Raw genomic sequence first — 17,167 nt, 5'->3', positions numbered from 1 at the left:
ATAGATCACTACCCAGGCCGTTTTGAACCTTTATTGAGTTCTCATCAGTGAGTAGGTAGACCAAATAATACCAAAATTATAGTGATGATAGCTTTAATACTTTACAGTACGAGTTGTCAAAAAGGTGCACAGATAAATTAATGAAATAAAGAGCCAAAAGGCTTCACTGCGGCGATGTTAAAATTATTGATTTCTACCCTAAAATTTTCTTATTCGGCTTTGAAATAATGTGGGATTAAATATCCCCTTAATTTAAATAATTTTAACATTTCCGAAGTGAAGCCTTTTGGATCTTTATTTCGTTAATTTATCTGTGCACCTTTTCGAAAACTCGTACTGTAAAGTATTAAAACTATTATCATCATAATCTTGGTATTAGGGATATTAGGGATACGGAGAGAGTTCAAGATGGCGGCTCGCGTGGTAGTGTTTAGTGTCGTGTATTATTGATGGTGAATTGTGAATTTGACGGTTATGATTTAGTGATTTATGCGTATTCATCAGTAATTTCAGTTAATTGCTTACTGCCATAAACAGGCACTTTATTTATTTTCCATCCAGGTAAGTCAATTGAAGTTATAAGGGCGATACGCTGTTAGTATCGCCATTGCTGTATTTTATATCGCGACATCTTATTGCTGGTAGACACCTTAGGGTGTCTACGGGATTTGCTAGTGGACCCTCAAAAGTCCACAGGATTACCTTTACCTGCTCGGAACACCAGAGCAATCTCTACTCTTTCTCCATCCTTGACTTAACACATTTCCAAATATTGTCATGGCAAAACTTCTGAATGAGGCCAAATTCGAAGACGTTTACTTTGAATTCCTCAGACTGGGAAAGCTGCTGAGTGAAAATTGGCCAGGAAAAGTCAAGCTCTTTGACACATTCCCCCCCACAGCTTCACAGAGGATAATATGGTTGACATGATTGAAGAGCCCACAACTCAGACGCAATCAGATTTAGCACACTCCCCAAGTGTGGAAGATGCTACATCCCAAGACAGTAATTATCATACCTTGGAAACTGATACAGAGTTCCAATTGGTGAAAAAGAAGAGGAAAATCTCTACCAATGTGGAAGAACCCAAAACAACAGGGATAGAAGTACTCAATGGTCCTAAAGAAAAGATACCACCAGTCATATTAAGGGATAAAGAAAAATGGATCCCTTTCACATCAGCCCTAAGAGAACAAAATATCTCATTCTCATGGGCTAAAAATACAGATGAAGGAGTTAAAATACAACCATCTACTGTCTCGGATTACAGACAGATGACCAGATTTATGGACAATGCTAGCGTCCCATACCACACCTTCACTTTACGTAGCGAAAAGAACCTGAAAGTTGTTCTACGTGGGATAGCTGAAGGTATCACTCCTGAAGAAGTGTCCACTGATCTCTCCAGACAGGGCCTGTCCCCAGTTAAAGTGAGCAGAATGCTCAGAGCAGACAAAAGACCAATGCCTTTGGTGCTGGTAGAAATAAACAACACACAAAAGCAGATCTATGAACTGACTCTAGTATGCGGTCTCAAAATTACAACTGAGCCTCTAAGGAAAAGAGCATCTGCAGGTCAGTGTCATAGATGCCAAAGATTTGGACATGCTCAAAAATTATGTAAGGCAGCCTACAGGTGCTTGAAGTGCGGCGAGGGACACCAGACCATCTCTTGCACCAAACCTCGCACAACTCCAGCATGCTGTGCAAACTGCAGAGGACCTCACCCCGCCAACTATAAGGGATGCCTTTCCAATCCAAAAAACCGAGGAACAATAAAAGTCCATCTTTCTCCGCCACGTAACAATGTTTCAAGCATCCAAACAAATTGTCTTCCAGTCCGAAACACCTTGCCTTCTACCTCACAAGAAGGAACAACCAGGGACAAAACATATGCTGAAGCTGCAAGAACTAAGCCTCCTACATCTCCCGAGCTAGAATGCTCCAACATAACATCTGTCTTAACAGCCTCACTTGCCACTATGCTGCAAGAATTCAGCAAGACATGCCCCTCAACATCTTCCAGAAAAAGATTCCAGCAAAGCACTCAAAACATTATAACAGCCATCTGTCATGAATAATAAATTCAAACCAAAAGCTCTTAAGATAATAGCATGGAACGCTAATGGACTAATGAACAAGATACTGGAACTAAAAGAATTTTCAACTCGTCTCAGTGCAGATATCATCTTGATTGGTGAAACACACCTAAGAGCTAATAGCCCAAAAATTCGTGGATACACTATGTACAGAAACGATAGAATTGGCACAAGAGGCGGAGGCACAGCCATATATATTAAGAGTTATTTAAATCATAACACAATAGACAAGCCCAAAACAGTAAACCTGGAGGTGACTGGTGTGGAGGTGCATACCTTCAATGCTGGGAGTCTCAAGATCTATGCTGCATATAACCCTCCAAGCATTCCTCTGCTGACAACAGATCTGGACTCCATACTTAGTCCAAATGACTCCATAATAATAGCAGGAGATTTCAACTCAAAACACACATCTTGGTACAGCTCATCTACTAATACCAAAGGTCACACACTTTCCAACTATGCAATGCTCAATTCTATTGTAGTGACCGGCCCTACTGAGCCCACCCATTTCAGCCCTTCGGGTGGCTCGGATGTGCTGGACATTGTCATCTTTAAAAATTTAGGATACCAATACAAATTGGAATCAGTCAACGAATTATCTTCTGACCACAGTCCAATAGTGCTTAATCTAGGTTCATCAGATCAATTCTCTCCTCTGCACACATTCATACCATGGGACAAGTTAGCCAAGGTTCTTCCTGATCATATTGGTCCGGTACCCAATATCAGTAAAAAGAAAGAGATTGACGCAGCAATAAATAACTTAACTATACAAATTCAGAAAGCAATTGAATCAGTCAGACAATCCACTGCCTTCAACCCAACTAACCGAATCCCTGAAGAAATCATGGACCTAATCAGAGCAAAAAATAGAGCCAGGAAGAGATACCACAATACCAGAGCCCCAGAAGATAAAAAAGTATTGAACAATCTAAACAGGCAGGTCCGAGAAGCTCTTCAAAAACACAGAAACCAACAATGGGAAACCAAATTGACCAACATTAACATTGATGATCATTCTGTGTGGAAATTCTTAAGAGCAATCCGCACCAAAAAACAACTCATACCCCCTATCCAAACCAAGAAAGGAACAGTTCACAAAGATGAAGAGAAAGCCGAGGCAATAGTAGATAATCTAGAATCTCAGTGCAACCCATCGTATACTAATTTAAATATCAACCTTATATACAAGATTCATCGTCATGTTAGGTCAACCTTAAGACAGAACAATGACAACTCAGAACTTATCACTCCTACTAATCCAACAGAAATGATAAATATCATCTCCCATCTAAACAATAAAAAAGCCCCAGGACCGGATGGCATAACTAATAGAATAATGAAACTACTTCCAAGAAAGGCCATAGTCCATCTCGTCAACATTACAAATGCCATCTTTAGATTCCAGCATTTCCCTTCTACATGGAAAACAGCCACAATCATGCCACTGAAGAAGCCAGGAAAAAATGCTCACCTACCTGAAAGCTACAGACCCATAAGCCTATTATCCTGCCTCGGAAAGATAACAGAGAAAGTGAACCTCTCAAGATTCCAAACAGAAATAGATAAGTTAGGAATTTTGCCTAATGAACAGTTCGGCTTTCGTAGGGCCCATAGTACATCCCAACAAGTGCACCGGCTGGTAGAAATCATTACTAAAGGTTTCAACTGGAAACTCAATACAGTTGCCATCTTCATCATGATACAAGTTATTCTCTTCCATGAATCAGGTGGGTTCCAGCTATCCATCCTTTCTGACATCTTGTATATGAATGAAGAAGGGTCCAAACTTTTAAATGAAGAGAAGTGTGTGTTAATACATGTAACTTACGGAAAAATATAATTAATTATAAATATGTCAAATTTATCCCGAACACCCTGTACATCCCAACAAGTGCACCGGCTGGTAGAAATCATTACTAAAGGTTTCAACTGGAAACTCAATACAGTTGCCATCTTCATCGACGCAGAGAAGGCGTTTGATAAAGTATGGCATCAAGGTCTTCTCTACAAACTGATAAAATTTAATTTTCCAGTCAGGCTAATAAAGGTAATACATTCTTACCTGAAAGACAGATACATGCAGGTCAGGGTAGGCGAAACGGTTTCGACCAGACGCAGGATCTCGGCAGGCGTACCTCAAGGATCTCTTCTGGCACCTCTACTGTTTTCAATATATGTAGCAGACATCCCTCTGAACCCAAGAACAACATTCACTGCATTATATGCAGATGATACTGCACTGATGGCAAGATCACTGAGCCCAAAACTGGCAACTAAAAGATTACAGAATAGCATACACACCTTAGAAAAGTGGATGGCAGACTGGAGGATCCAAGTTAACCCCCAGAAAAGCTCAGCCATACTGTTCACTAGAAAGAAAATTCACACCATGGAGGATATTTATTTATTGGGAGTAAATATTACATGGCAGACTGAAGTTAAATATCTTGGAGTGATTCTTGATAGTAAACTCCTATTCAGCAAACATATTAGTTACATTACCTCTAAGACATCCAACGTCTTAGCACAGCTCTTCCCTATAATCAACAGAAAAAGTAAACTGGATATGCAAACAAAATTAACAATCTACAAGATGGTAATTAGACCGGTTATCACTTACGCATCCCCAGCTTGGAGCCACACCGCAAATTCAAACATTCTAAAACTTCAGAGATTACAGAATAAGAGCCTGAGGATGATTCTGGATGCCCCCTGGTACATAAGAAACACCCAGATCCATAGAGAAGTTAATATCCCTTATATCTCTTCCCTTCTCAAAAATCTAGCTGAGAAGTTCTTTACCAAGACAAGTAACCACCCAAACCCGTTAATCAAGGAAGCCTCGGAATATAATGAAGAAGAAATCAACAAATATAAAAGACCAAAGTCTATCTTAAGTTCAGCTGAACACAACTAACTTCACTGCCCTCAATGGGCGAGCATAAAGCTCACAAACACTCCATTTAAAGTCCTACCATTACAAGACAAAGAGGAATATGAAAAGCAATTTTGCTTCACCCATCTAGCCAGAAATGTTAATGTTAATGTTAATCTTGGTATTATTTGATCTACCTACTCACTGATGAGACCTAAATAAAGCCTACCTACTCACTGATGAGACCCCAATGAGGGTGAAAACCGGTGCGGGGAGGATCTGGCTTTGAGAGGCTCCACTTGGAGGTAGGTTTTTGCGTGTCTCTGAGTGGGGCCACCACTGAGATTAAGACTCTGCTTGGTGGTGGGGTGAGCCTGCCACTGGGTAGAGCCAATGCTGAGAAGTTTCTTCTTGGTGACGGGGTGAGCCTGTGATCGAGTGGAACAACACTGAGTTGGGCAATCTTTCGGGATCATCTTATTTTTAGAGCCCGCTGTACCTATAAATAAGGATGAAACAGGTCTGGGTAGTAACCTATCTCCCTTAATATAAAACAACATACATCTCCTAGAGGATGAGTTTTACATTAAGGTTAATACTAAGAATAGTGACCTTGGCTTTATCTACCTTTACAACGAGTTGCCCTGTATTGTACCACCCAGGTGTTTGCTAACGCTTCGCCTGGCCGAACTTTTATAGTTTGCTACATTTGGCATGAAACTCTATGATTTCTATCCTAGAGGTTTCTTATTCGGCTTTGAAATATAATGTGGGATTAATTATCCCCTTAATTTAAATAATATTTTAAGTTAAATAAATCTTTTTTTTTTCAGGCTGAAAATACAACTTACTTGTTGTCTCAAATGAAGATTGAAAATCCTACTGTGCAAGATCAAATTCAGGTGAGTCTTACATATTTCATTCAATAAAATAAAAATATAATGAGACTGTCTGAACAAATACAAGTTCCTGAAGGAAAATATGCAGAGAATGTTGAATTTTTTGGAACAAAGGACAGTAAATGTATGTATATTGTGGCATAACTTGCAGTTCAGATTTTCTGGAAAATAATAATTGGTAATACACTGCAGATTTTCTTAGAGAATGCGATAAAATATCTGCTTTACAATTAAGTTACACTCTTGATCTACAGCTTGTTACTTTTGTTTTTAGAAACAAAAACTCAGCTTACAAAAGTCTAGTGTCGAAGCTTTATTTCTTTGAAATAAGCAGCCCTTTCTTCAGAAGTGTGCTTTGTTTTTAAGAAAGCGTTTCTTAAAAGGTCACAAACATATATGGAAGGTACAAAACGTTTTTCGAATTTTGCTTATTCTTCGCCTATGAAAAGCTTGTCAACTGGAAGAGAATAAGAACAATATGAGGAATAGCACTGACATGCTGTCCAAGTTTTCGAGATATCCGATTCACTTTGAGTCACAATAAATTATGGAGTTGCTAACCGCCGCTTCATCAATCTCGTTTAGATTAATTCGGTAATTTCGATCCGAATTATTTGAATTTTAAGAATTTTCTAAGAACTGTAATCACGATATTTTCAAACATTCTTGACTGATATTTGAAACTAGTGTCCAGAGAGTGAAGAAGCTAGCCATAAGACCATAACAGGCCTGAAATTCGAAACAAGTCACCTTTAAATCCATTTTACCTCTTGAAAAACAATGCAAATAGGTTCATACTTTCGGATATCTTAAAATATGTCACGAAACATAAAACAAGTTTAACTTCATTTGCAGAAATATATATATATATATATATGTGTGTGTTAAAGATACCAAGCAATTTTAAACCTGGTTTTACTCCATTTTTCCCAAGTGAGCAAACAGACAAAATGTCAAGTTTGCGCCTGCAATTGATGCAAGACTAGCTGATCCCACAGGTAGTGCAAGACCAAGGCAACTCGTGGTAAAGGTGGGGCAAGCTCTGATCACTAATCTTACTATTTACCCTTAATGCCAAAACACATCTCCAAGAAGGGGGATGTATGATGTTTTGTATTAAAGGCAAGGGGCCACTACCCAGACCGGTTTCGACCTTTATATAATAAAGGTCGACCATAGCCTTGTCTTAATGAAAGCCGAACTGAAAAAAAGGAAACAAATCCAAAGAGACACACCAATAAGATGGAAGCTTGAAAAATCAAAGAGTAAAGAAGTAAAGATAAGACAACAAGAGGCAACTGATCACAACATTCCAGAAAATATTTAGTCAGAATAATGCTTAAATCCAATGGAATATGATTAAAGAGTCTATTTCAAATGCATCAAATCAGTTATTAAAAAAGACAGAAAAAGTACAAAGAAAACATTGGATAACAGATGAAATACTTCGCCTTATGGACGAAAGAGAGAAATATAAAAATACTATTAAAGAAGAAGAAGATGTGGCCAAATGCAAATATCTTAAAAATCAAATTACAAGAAAATGCAGACAAGCCAAAATATAATACCTGAAAGAACAATGTAATAACATAGATGAATTATTTAAAATATAAATCATAGAGAGAGAGAGCCTAAAGAGAAATTAACAAATTAACTGTCAAATTAAATATGAATAGGCAAAAACAATGCCATCAAAGACAAAAATGGAAAATTACTAATAGAATCTGAGTATATATTAATGAAATGGAAGAATTATCTTGAAAATATTTGTAATGGCGAAGAACTTGATGCTAATATTAGCATAGAAAACCAAAAAAAAAAAAAGATAATCTAGGACTCCAACAATGTTAAATCCGAAATGACTAAAAGGAAAAGTACATGTATAGACAATATTCCTATAGCACTACTACTAAATCTAGGTGACGAGACAAAATCCTTACTCTATCAATTAACAGCAATAGCCCAAATCTATGATATCGGAGAAATACCAAAGGAGTAATGAAATTAACTATAATACCAATACCAAAAAAAAGAATAATACTAATAAATGCAGCCAATTTAGAACAATAGCATTAATCCCACATGTTAGCAAAATTCTACTAAAAATTATTCAAAATATAATTTATTCAAAAATAGATTGTCTACCGGATGAAGACCAATTTGGATTCAGAAAGAATAAAGGAACAATAAGAACAATGGCGAAAAGGAAGAATAAAGGAACCTTAGTAAAAATACTTAGATTTGTTTCCTTGGTTTAAAAAAGAGTTTCATAAAGTAAACCAGCAAATACTCCTTAAACTGTCTAACTATTATTGGCATAGACTTAAGGGATAGGATAATAATTTATCAAATTAAAATAATAGCCTTATTGAAATTAATATAAGTAGAAAATAATAAATATAAGGAGTGGAGTAAGAGAAGGATTTATACTTTCACCACTTTTATTTAATCTATATATTGAAAATATAATTCAGGAAACTAAAGATAAAATAAATAGCGGCATAACAATATTAGCGTAGTGGTGAGCAAGTCATGTGTATAAGATTTGCTGATGATAAGATTTTCTGCTACAAGGGCTATGTGCCCTTGTAGCAGTAAACAGAACGTTGAAAGCAATACTACAATTACTCAATAATAACCTCGAAAAATATAAAAAGAAAATCAATACATCTAAGACTAAAATTCTTTTTACAGGCAAAACCCTCATTAAATATAGAACACATGGACATCCGCGCCAAACAAACAAAAAAACAACAACAACAATTAATCAGTTTTACGTACTTAGGAAGCCTAATAACAGAAGATGACAGAACAAGAGAAGACATAAGATCAAGAATAAACAATGCAAAAGCCCAATTCTTTACGATTAAAAGCATTTTAACAGGAAACACTTCAACCTACAATTGAAAAAAAAAAAAGAAAACATATTGATATGGATCATTGCAGTGTATGGATGTGAAACATGGATTCTAGGCAGAGAAGACGTAAGAAGATTGGAGACTTTTGAAATGTGGTGCTGCGCTGCATGAACAGAATTAAACGGACAGAAAAAAATCGAACGAACAAATCCTGAATGAGATAAGCGAAATAAGAAATCTAATTAGATCGATCAAAATTAGAAGGGATAGTTGGTATGGACATGAAAGAAAAATGCAAAGAGAGCGGTGGCAAGGGCGAAAGAGAGGGCAGTTGATGAGGTTAATGAAGAACTGGAGAGTAACGGTGGCGAAGCTCAGTTGTTGAGAATAGCGAAAGCTAGAGATAAGGCCTCGAAAGACATAACATCAGTCAAGCAGATAAAGGATGCCTCAGGAGTAGTATTACAAGACGAGGACAAAATCAGAGGAAGATGGAAAGAATATTTCCGAAAACTACTAAATGAGGAGAATCCAAGAGAGAGGTGCGAGGATGGAGAGGTAAATGAGAGACCGGTGCAAGACATAAGTAGAGAGGAAGTGGTTTGGGTACTCAGAAAAATGAAGAATGGAAAAGCTGTGGGAGCAGACCAGATACCTGGAGAAGTATAGAAAAGTTTGGGCAGTGAGGGCGTGGATATGTTATGGGATCTGATGTGGAAAATAGCCCAACAGGAAAAGATACCAGAGGAATGGAGGAAAAGTATTCTCGTCCCAATCTACAAAGAAAGAGGAGATGTTCAAGAGTGTGGCAACTATAGAGGAATCAAGCTGATGTCACACACATTAAAAATATGGGAAAGAGTAATTGAAGCCACGTTACGGCAGGAAACGAAAATTGGTGAGGAGCAGGTTGGATTTATGCCAGGAAGAGGGACAACGGATGCAATATTTGCGCTAAGGCGATTGATAGAGAAATATAGAGAGATGCAAGTGGATCTTCACATGGTGTTTATAGATCTGGAAAAGGCATACGACAGAGTGGCCAGGCAGGAGGTATGGAGGTGTATGAGGAAGAAGGGGGTGTCGGAGAAGTACGTGAGGTTGGTGAAGGAGATGTATGAGGGAACAGAAACTCAGGTCAGGTCTAGTGTCGGCATGACAGAAGGGTTCCCTATTGTCGTAGGGCTACACCAAGGGTCAGATCTGAGCCCCTACCTCTTTGACCTGGTCATGGATGTACTAGTGGAGGATGTTAAGAAGGAGGCACCATGGAACATGCTGTTTGCTGATGACATTGTTCTATGCGAATCATCCGGAGAGAAGCTTGAAAATACCCTGCAAGATTGGAGAAAGGCATTGGAGGAGAGCGGCATGAGAATTAACCATGTGAAGACTGAATATATATCAACGGGGAGTGACGAGGATATAGTCATACGACTCCAGGGTGAAAGGCTAATTTCAGGGAAGAAATTCAAGTACCTTGGGTCGGTTGTCGAGAGGAATGGTGACCTGGATGAGGAAACACGCACCAAATAACATGCGGTTGGATGAATTGGAGGAAGATGAGTGGGGTCCTGTGCGACAAGAGAGTGAGTTGTAAGAGGAAAGGAAAGCTCTATAAGATGGTGGTGAGTCCGGCGATGCTCCATGGTGCGGAGACGTGGCCTATAACCAAGACACAGGAGAGGAAGATAGAGGTAGCGGGATGCGGATGTTGAGATGGATGAGTGGTGTGACAAAGAAGGACAGGATAAAGAATGACTACATCAGCGGGACGGTTAAACTGGGACCAATTGGCAAGAAGATACAAGAAAGTATGCTGAGGTGTTTTGGACATGTTGAGAGGAAGGGTGAGGAGTATGTTGGTAAACGAGTGGAGTATATGGAGTTGGACGGAAGGAGGAAAAGAGGCAGGCCCAAGAAGAAGACGTTGATATGGACATATACTCCGGTATGATGGACTTGTAAAAAGAATAACTGAAGGCAAAATAGAGGAGCAAAGAAGAAGAGACAGACCAAGGAAAGGCTTTGTTGACCAAATCAAAGAAAGCACAGGTTTGAGGAGTTAAATGAATATTTAACTAATATTTTATTTAACAAATATTGGGGATATTGTATATATCCCCAAGTAAAAAGTTCATTTTCATCTATGAGATTTTTATTAAAAATAAAAACACCTTGTAGTAACTTGAATAGGTAAAGTTGATAAGGCTCTGTATTACTAAAACGTTAGTATTTAGGGTTTAGATACTCACTGAGAAGACCTCAAAAAAGGTTGAAACCGGTCTGGGTAGTGACCCCACCCACAATGTAGTGCAGTATACATCTCTTAGTGAGATGTGCTTTACATTACGAAAATACTAAGAATAGTGATCAGAGCTTTACCCACCTTTATAATGAGTTGCCTTGATGTTGCACCACCTTTAGACTTGAACTATGTTTCAGACACATACTTAATTGTTTGCATACTTGGGATTAGGATGAAATAACCAAGTTTATAAATTACTTGGTAACCCCCTAATATATAATTCGGCATGATGGACTTGTGAAAATAATATATATATATATATATATATATATATATATATTATCGAATTTATTATACATATATAATATATTATGTATATATTATATTATATTATATTATATATATATATATATATATATATATATATATATATATATATATATATATATATATATATATATATATATATATATATATATATATATATATATATATATATATATATATATATATATATATATATATATTATCGAATTAATATAGATTTAATTTGAGAGGATACAATAATCAACCATCGGATTAAGTTTATAACTTTAAATAAAATTTTATTAATATTAATATGTTACTTACGGAATATCTCATGATTTGTCAAATACGATTGTTAGCTATTTCTCAATCGTTCAGGATAAATTCTTATTTTATATATATATATTTCAGATTTTGACATTTCTTGCCAACTGCCGTGAACAGAGACCAAATATATCCGGACTTGGATTTTTTGATGTGGACCTTGCGCTTATGAAAAATGTACGTATTTTGTTTCTTGTTTACTTTTGTTTGCATGTCCATTTCACCAATCACAGCAGTCATTATAGCCTTTTTACATATATATATATATACACCCGGTGGCCATAAAATAACTTTCCCTTTTTGGAGGCATCTGTAGCTAAAACCAATAAGCGGAATGAGACCAAATTTTGATATTGAGACTTTTGAAAGCATGGGGAGATGATTTCCTTGAAAAAAAAAAAAAAGATTTAGTACCAAACGTCGCCGACAGGGGAAATTTTGGCGCTGGAGGAGCCAAACACAAGCATATAATTACATTAAATGCAAATAAAATGGAATCATAACATTTCTACGGTGTAAGCGACAGTCGTGTCACTCATTCCAGCTGGATATGTGGCACGTTACAATGACAATAATAATAATAATAATAATAATAATTAAACTAAAACAACAACTTAAGAGAGACACAGAAATTAATGTAGTGATTGAACTCACAGGAAATAATGTTTTATTCATCAGAATCAGGGTCCCCTGGACCACATACACGAAATTCGAACACTGCAGTAGTGACGTCTGTAACTGTCTCTTCTTGCACTGCTTTCCGTCCTTTGCCATGTCTAACTCCCAGTGATCCAGTTTCTTCAAACTTCTTAATCATAGCTGTCAATGCTACAGCTGACATAGGACCTGTACGCAAGTTATGAAGCCTTCTAAATTCCCGAACGGCCGCTACGGCATTGCACTGTTTAAGGTAAAACAACTTAACAAGTAAAGTACGTTGAGGCAAGGCAGGACGCATATTGAGCACAATTCGTCAGCATTCGAATAACTGCCTGAACGTTACAACTCCCTTTTTAATTGGAATTTGTGGCGCTGCTGTCACGTACGCACAGTAAAATTTGCATCATCCTTTTTACCTGCATTTATTACGAATATTTGACTGGTTTCGGCTCCACCAGCCCCAAAATTGTCCCTATCGGCAACTTTTGGTACTAAATCTTTTTTTTTTTTTTTTTCACGGAAATCATCTCCCCTTGCTTTCAAAAGTCTCAATATAAAATTTGGTCTCATTCCCTTTATTGGTTTTAGTTACAGATGCCTCCAAAGAGGGGAAGTTATTTTATAGCCACCTGGTATATATATATACAGTATGTGTGTGTGTGTGTGTGTATGTGTGTGTGTGTGTGTGTATGTGTGTGTGTATACAAATAAAATTTAAGAAATAAGAACCTAATAAGGCTTGTTGATCAATTGAAAGTTGTATTCCATAATCATTTTTGAATAAATGAAAAAATGCTGCCTGTGTTTTGGTGGCATTGACCGTCACCAGGTTGTTCTCTTCTGACGGAAACATAGAAAAGAGATATTAGGGTTTAGGAATTGATTACGGAATACCTTGTATAATGGGACATAAAAACAGTGCATGGACAGAAGTGGAAGGAAGAAGAGAATGAGGTTTTCTTGGTCAGTTTGGAGAGATTTGTTATGATTGGGCCATATTAATTTTGGGTAGTACTGAGATTGAGTGTCATCATATCACTATGACATAAAAAGGAGATCAGTGTTTAAGGCACACATTATAGATTATCGACAAATAATTCGATGAAAATGGCAATGAGGAAGACTACCAGATGCTGCAGAATCCTCTATAACTGTCACATAGGATTTGAAATGGTAAGACAGTTAATTGCTGATGAATTTCATAATTATAGTGTGCTAACTAACGCTCCTGGTCTATGAAATGGATGGAAAATCAGCGTGTTTGCATCATGTAAAGTAGATATCAGATCAGTACGAAGATTGTAAGGAAAATACTCGTAGGTTGAAAGCATAAATTCTAAAGAACATGTTTTAAAGACAGCTGATGAGATACCATCACGACCTGAAAACGCGTTGGTGAAGAAGTTATTCAGAATCGTTTCAATGCTTTTCTGAGATTAGGCTAGAGGAAGCATGTAGTGAGCAGATCTTGGTAAAATAGAATATTTTATTTGTCTTTGCTTTATTTGTATTTATTTGTCTTTGCTCGATATTACAAGAGTGCTATCTGGATATGAGAGAGAGAGAGAGAGAGAGACCCTGATGGCCAAAAGTTGCTTTCAATAGCTTCGGTGAGAGGGCAGATAGTCTAATTGCTGTTTTGAACAGAAAGTAACTTTTATACAGAAAGTGGGCTTAGATTAGTTGGTGGAAAATTTACAGCTGCAACATGCTTCATTGTAGGTTGAATTAATGGTTTAGGTTTGGTTTCAGCCACATAGGAATTGATGAATTATTTATAATCCCACTTGCAGTCTTGTTGGAGAACTAGTGGCGGTGGAACTTGGTTGTATTGGACGATGAAAGCCGATAAGCGTTAATAGGTAAGAAGAAGGAAAAGATTAGTCAGCTCAAGGAGACGAGTAGTAATTATTTAAGAGTTTATTCCTTTTTTTGCTACTTTAGGACCGGTGGACAAGAGACGATAATGCAAATGAAGAAAGTTCTGTAGATAAAGATAATTGGTAAAGTTTGTCTTAGTTACAGGAGAAAACTCAGTGTGTTTATAAATAGGACAGGTTAAGAAGAGACCGCATTATTTATACGTATTCTGGTCAGCATGAACACCAAATACATCTCAGCGTGTTCTTTGGAATGAAAGAAACGAACACTCTAAATCGTGAACATTGAACGCACACAGAAAGACTAATTCATATTTGGTTATCTGGATTCATATAACTAAGGTTGAAGTAAGATAAGTCATCAAAAGATCCCAACGGTTTCATAACTTGGAGAGCTACAGAGACAGCAAATGGCATCAATAATGGATCAAGGGAATTTTGAACCACAGCAGGTCAAAAAGTGATGATTTTCGATTTGTCACTCTCGGACACAGTGCGTCAGGTTTGCAAAAGTGAACATTGTTGGCCTAAAAACCTTTTCCCCTTGTGATATTATGAATCGTGTAGAGTTAGTCATTCAAGTTGAGATGGACATTGGTTAAGGCTGATTTTTAAGATACTGTAAAAAATACAGTTCAGGTTTATGTCTGCAGATGCTTTCCAATACTGAAAACAAGCTTAAAATACTACCTAAATAAGAATTCTTTTTGAAGAAGAATCGAACACTAAAATTATAAGAAATTCGGTAGCATTTAGATCTGTTAGGAGTACTCATTTTTAGTGTCTTAGCCATTTCCAAGGGTAGTGCAGAATATACAATTATTACGTTCAAGTTTTTCTACTAATTACTAAATATGTTTTTATACTCGCATAAATATTACTTATAGAATTTAGTTGTTCCACACTGCCCATTTATTAGCAATTCAAAAGAAAGTTTATTATTATTCCATGAATTTCAAAATCTTAATATGATTTAATTTTTTCTTGGAAAATAATCGGTCATTCATGTGACATACGAGTATAGCACATATGCTTGTGCAGTACGTTGGTATAGAAGAAACGCAGAAAAACATAAATATAACGACCTGCATTAGCGAAGCAGAAACAAAGGAAAGGAAAACAACAATACCAACGGAAAAAACAGAAAACATTTTGATGGAACTGAAAGCAATCTTCCTTACAGACGTACATAATGTGGGAATAATCTTCCATTCTGAAGGAATTTATCAAGTGTGAGGGATATTAATGGTGATTTGATGAATAATGAAAATGGTAACTATAGATACTGGACAGGAAACAGCATATCTTTTGACTCATAGAAATTCATATTACTTACGATACGATAACTTATAAGGAAATTGGATTAAGAAATAATCGAATCAAAATCACTAATGAAATGAACTTTTTTCAAACGCAACGTTGATTTAGACATTAAACAAATTTATTCTAAAATCGTTTTCAGTCAGTTTTCTTTGAACATAAAAATAACTAAATATCATTAATTCCTAATATTTCTTTTTCTTTTTCAGATATTTGGCACCATCATCACCTACACCATCATACTAGTGCAAACAGTGCCTTCGAGATAGAACTAAATGTATTGTTCTTATTCACCGTTAAGAAGGATAAAATTAATTTATTATTCTTTGCTTGCTGCTTGAAAATTCACAAGCCATTAGGTATTCGACACCACAAGGTCCGAAGACAGTAAAAAGATTCATTGACAAAACCTTTGAACATACATGCCTTATATCGATGGTTTTGCAAATAGTATATGTTGATTAGTGCATCACGTGCAAAAAATACTAAAATTGGAAGTGGTACTAATTTTATGCACATGTCAAGAAATAAGCATATACAGGGTGTTCGGGATAAATTTGACATATTTATAATTAATTAATTTTTCCGTAAGTTACATGTATTAACACACACTTCTCTTCATTTAAAAGTTTGGACCCTTCTTCATTCATATACAAGATGTCAGAAAGGATGGATAGCTGGAATCCACCTGAATCATGGAAGAGAATAACTTGTATCATGATGATTCGTGCCCGCCATCAAAATAAGGATATTACGACTGCTGCCCAATGCTCCCTGAATACAGTAAAAACAATCAGGCATGAACTAGAGACTTGCAATGGTGACTACGAGGATGTAGCAAGAAGAAAGATCCCTAGCAGACGATCTGATTGCGTTCGTACAGCAGAATTCCTCGCAAATCTGCAGGAACAGGTGTTGAAGAACCCTGGCATTGGAATTCGGGCTTTGTTCGTGGAGTTGCTAACTGTAGTCAAGCCCTGGATAACAAGGGTAGCCAATGGTAGGCCGTATGTATGGCAGCAGGATTCGGCCCCTTGCCACACCTCTGGGAAAAGTCAAAAATGGTTGTCTGAAAATTTCTACGACTTCACCAGTCCAAATGTTTGGCCTCCAAACTCCCCAGACCTTAACCCCATGGATTATTTTGTATGGGGCGCAGTTGAAAAAGACACCAATCGCACTTCCAGTAATACAAAAGCCCAGTTAATGGATAAAATTAAAACAGTTTTTGCGGCCCTTCCCAGGGAGACTGTAGCATCAGCTTGTTCGAGGTTCCGAAGCAGAATTGAAGATGCGATCGATGCTAATGGTGGTTATTTTGAGTAAATCTTGTTGATAGTATTGTAATTAACTCTGCCTGTAATGTTTTTTTTGTCAATTCATTAAATTTAATAGATACAAAGAAGATTTTCTTTTTCCTTACGAAACTGTCAAATTTATCCCGAACACCCTGTATGCCAGCTATACACCAGAAGGACATGTCACTTGGTATGTGTGTATATTCCACGAATTGAAGTTTTTGAAATATTCAGCTTTAGTTCTACTAAGAAGATATCAGGCACGCACAAATTCTCTTAGTTAGCATGGTTTTTAGGTTTAAGTGGTTTACAATCGTTTCCTTAGCAGTTACACATAAAGCATCCCCATCGCTCGACTGAACCCATTAATATGCATCAAACAAATAATAATAAT

The sequence above is a fragment of the Typopeltis vanoorti genome, chromosome 1, assembly GCF_054136105.1.
Source record: "Typopeltis vanoorti isolate ZY-2024b chromosome 1, IOZ_Tvanoo_1.0, whole genome shotgun sequence".
Classification (NCBI taxonomy): domain Eukaryota; kingdom Metazoa; phylum Arthropoda; class Arachnida; order Uropygi; family Thelyphonidae; genus Typopeltis; species Typopeltis vanoorti.
The sequence above is the reverse complement of the archived record's forward strand: the minus strand, read 5'-3'. Positions refer to the sequence as shown.